The sequence below is a fragment of the Adelges cooleyi genome, unplaced genomic scaffold (assembly GCF_023614345.1).
Source record: "Adelges cooleyi isolate 19-005CV unplaced genomic scaffold, UGA_ACOO_1.1 ACOO_flye_CR_arks_rails_tigmint_CR_PRNA_500, whole genome shotgun sequence".
Taxonomy (NCBI): Eukaryota; Metazoa; Arthropoda; class Insecta; order Hemiptera; family Adelgidae; genus Adelges; species Adelges cooleyi.
Window position 1 is genome coordinate 5,215 of NW_026096190.1, and position 4,842 is coordinate 10,056.

Sequence of the window (4,842 nt, forward strand, 5' to 3'; positions counted from 1 at the left end):
AGTCTTACACATACTTTTTGGGACAAATTGAATTTGAAATTGATATTATAACACCCGCCATATTTTACAATAACATCTAGTATAGCTTTATTACGGTTTATTACCGAGTAAAAGTTGTTTTTTACAATTATTATTGTTGCAATGTAATTAAATGATAAATAACATAATACAATATTATATGGTTTATTGTCAATATGACAAGGTTGCTAATTGACACTGGCTTTTTGTTCTGCCTATCTAGTACACCATAGGCGATTGTTTAATCTTTTGAGTTAAAACCCTATAGAAACCAATTATTCCACGTATATTCTGCTAGTAATCCAAACGATACATAAATAGAATACAAAATATTATTCATGATTAACTTATGCTTGGGGACATTGATTATGACTGATTGTGAGTCATATAAATAACTGCCAGACATATTACATGTTATATGGTAGTGTTGTACTTTTTTCTCTCACATTCTCTCTTTTAATATTTTCAATAGTAATTTAGAAGCACTATTCATTGAGATTAGCGTTTGATATTGTTTACAGGTTTTACTCGAGGTTTTCTCGGTGTGCCACTAATACACTGATAGACTAGTACAATGGTTCCATTCCTAAGGCATATACATATATCCTATGTCATTAGTAAAAAGCGTTTATATTATAAAAAAACAACGTCAAAAAGGAATTACAGGTGTCATAATAAAAAAAAAACTCTTTTTGGTATATTTTATTAAATTTTTTATTTTTGGGAAATTTTACATGGGTAATGTGACTCAAAACTCAAATGTAAAAATAAAAGATAAATATGTAAAGAAGTAAGATATAAAATATTTAAATAACAATATAATAGCAATGATATGAAGGAAATTAAATATAAGATACAATAAAAATATTGCTTGAAAGAAAATAATTTTAATCATTATTTAATAACCATATCTTTATTAGTAATTAATATGTTATACAATTTTCACATTTATTAATTTGTGATTTGGTAGCTTTTCATATAATCTTAAAACAGTTATCAGATAGGTGTATATTTAATTAACAAAACAAAGTTGTGTATGCCTGTATCCGATCACTCCTTATTGTGGTCCTTCTTGTGCACATGAAATAGGCTCGAAATCGTATTTCTTATTTTTTTTTTCACTGGTGCATTGAGTTGTTCATTTTTTGCAGCAACAGGCTGCAAAAATATATTTTTAATAAAAATGATTAGTCTTTAAAGTATAGCCTACCCAAATAAAAGACAAGTCTGGAATTTTTAAAACACATATTAACATTAATATTTTTGTATTATCTGTTGTGGTTAAATGAAATATAAAAATTGTGTTTATTATATAATAATAAAAGCTCTGTAAAAATGGCTAATAAAACTGAAAAATATTTCAAAATTTGTTACAATGACCATAACCAAAAGATAGCATCGATTGTATCCCTGGGTAAAAACTATACATTGTTAAGCCAGTTGCGCTATTTTTACATTTGATTGTGATAGTAAAATAAATGGATTACCTTTTCCTGGCACGCATCATTATCTTTCTTAAAAATCAAGTATTAAACATAAAATTAACACTTTCCTTAAATCCGTTTTAGCTTTAGACATATACTTTTTTTGTAATTATTAAAAATGCATCGCTGGGTTAATACAATAAATTGTTATTTAAATTTCGCTTATTTTAGATCTGATTATAATAATATACTAAAATATATGAGTTACCTTTTTCAGGTTGGCTTCATTTGTAGCAGTGGTGTCAGCTGTGACTGGGGCCAATGGTTGACCTGTATAACGGTTTTAATTAGATCCGAATTACAGTTAAAACAATTGTAATGAATACAACAAAAGCTTGTACCATTTGTAGAGTGTAAATATGGATTTTCATTTTGATATTTTCAATTGTGTTAAGTATCACAAATCAATATAAATATGTTATATGTATAACAGTTTTTTTTGAAATATAAGTTTAAATGTAACTTATAACTTACTTGTCTGTGAAAGATCATCTGTTACGGATTCGTGGATAAGATCTTGGCTGTTAACATGTACGTCTTTCTAAAATGACAGACGAAAATAAAAAAACATTTAGACGTATTTAAATAAAAATACTTTTTTTACGACAGAATTTATACCTATATCAGTAACGTTTTAAATTTCAAGAATTTTACCCTATTAGATTATAACACTAGTCAATGACTTATAAGCCAACTAACTAATAGTGTTTATAGTTATCAATCTACAGCCAGCGTTGCTACATGTTATAGTTTATTATTAAAAAACGATGCACTATAATATGTATTGCCTACATAAATTATGTTATTTGCGCTACCATTACATGTGGTTTTGATAAAACACTAAAGTAGAATTACCTCATTCTGGTTTGCATCGTTTTCGGAAATATTTATCTTCGCATTATCATATCTTAAGGATTCGTGGATACGGTCGACACTCTTAACATTTTCATCTTTCTAAAACGATATTAAAGTAATATTAGGAAGTATAAAAAAAAAATACTTTTTCTCATAACATAATTTACACCTATATTAGTTTCAAGAATTTTACCCTATTATACTAGTTCATGACTTTTAAAATAAAAAACTTAAAAGCCAACTAATAGTGTATATAGTTATTAATCTACAGCCAGCGTTGCCAGTTTTTATCGCTCATAATTTAAAAATTATCTTGTCTAAAATATATCGCCTTCCCAAAAAAAAGTCGAGTCTGAAAGATTTAAAAAGATTAGGAGATTCCAGTGGGCTGGTCACTATAACCTAACCTAGCGTAGTTAGAACCCGTTATTGTACATGGTATTGGCAGAAAACTCAGAAGGGAAAAGACCTCTTGGATTACCCCGTTTAAGATGGGAAGACTTAGAATCACTGAATGATGGTCCAGATTGGAAAACAAAATCAGCTAACAGAAAAACTTGGAGGATCGGTTGATTGACGAAATGGGCTTAATGGCCGTTAATACTCAAGAAGAAGAAAGAGAAAGATTTAAAACACATATTGACATATAATGTTAAAATCAGCTTTACTAATCATTACTGTCAGCCATAAGTTAATAAAAAGAGCCTTTAGAGTTAGTTATGAAAACGAAAAATATTTCAAAAAATCTGTATAAAAAACTTTAACGAAAGCCAAACAAGTGCATTGTTTTTTAGTCCTAGGGCAATCTACTTAAGATAAAATACTGTTTATAAATTACCTTTTTAACGTACATACCTTCATCATCCTTTAAAACAAAGCATTAAATATCAAATTAACACTACTGACACATATCCATTTCTTTTTAACACAATAAACTTTATACATTAAAGCAACATTTAATTTATATTACTTAGTAATTATTGTTTAAAATATATATAAATTAATAATGATTGATAAATTGTATTTTATATTATTATATTAAATTAAAATAATGGTTTGTATTCTTTCAAATAACCTGTAACATTTCCGTTGGTTCTACTTTTTTGTTGTCGGCCATTATCCACGATACTTTGGCAGCGAGCTAAAAACAATATGTAATTAATTAAATACTACATTTTTTTGATTATGCATTTATTATATCAGATCAAATTTCAGTCCATATTTATTTATAACAATAATTCGAGCATCCAAATATTCGTTAGGTTATATGTAAGTTTAGGATTAGTAAAAAGTTAGTGTTACTGTTTTGTTTTGTAGGAAAACAGCTTATATATACTTTACTGCCAGACCTTAATTAATATAAATTCTTTACAGTAGGTGACTAAAAAAGAAAATATTTCAAAATCTGTTCCAAGAATTATAACTAAAAGCCAAAAATGTCCATCAAATTGCATCTATGATTTAAAACAACACGTCATTTTGTGAGTTGTGCTATTTTTACATCTGTTTAAGATTAAATACTAAATATGAATTACCTTTTTCACGTACAAATAATCTTCGGCCTTTAAAATTGGATTATCTCCTTCTATCTCAATACCTGTAAAATGATTCAATATTAGTTCCGAAGTACAGTTAAACAATTTTAATGAATACAACAAAATCATGTATCGTTCGTTGAGTAAGTGCGGTTTTTCGTTTTGATATTTTTTATAGTTTAAGATACCACTAATCAATATAAATATAGTATAAACAATTGTTTTTCTCGAAATTATTGTTTAAACTTGTTACTTACTACGGATTTTAATCATTGGTTACATACCTTTTTCGCGTTTCTGGACTCGCTCCATCTTTGCTAAATTGTCCTTTGCCTAAGTTATTATTAAAAATGTACAATTAATTAAAAAATGTAATACATCATCAGTAGAGTTTTAAATTTTAAATATTGTGCACTATTACATTATGATACAAGTACCTAATTACTTTTATGCTAACTAATTGTGTATATAGATATTTATCTACAGCCAGTGTTGCCAGTTGTTATTGCTCAATATATAAAAATGATGTCTAAAATGTATTGCCTACCCAAAAAAAACATTACATTCATTTTTGATTAGTTTGGGTATAAGCCATAAGTTAATATAACGTTTTTAAAGTGTTTATTAAATTTTCGAGCATTTAAGTATTAGTAACGTTATAGGGAAGCTTAGGTTTGGTAAAAAATTAGTGGTTCAATTTTTTGTTTTGTTTTGTAGGAATCCGGCTTAAATAACCGTTACAGTTAGCCGCAAATTATAAAAGGTCTTTTAACATATGTTTGCGATAAAATACTAAACATGGTTTACCTTTTCTGTGCACACACCACAATTGCCCTAAAAAACAATGTTTAAAACACAAAATTAACACTTGTTAAATCTATTTTAATTTTATCCTAATTTATTAAAAAAATTTTTTAATAAAAAAATATATTATTACGTGAGTTGCGCTA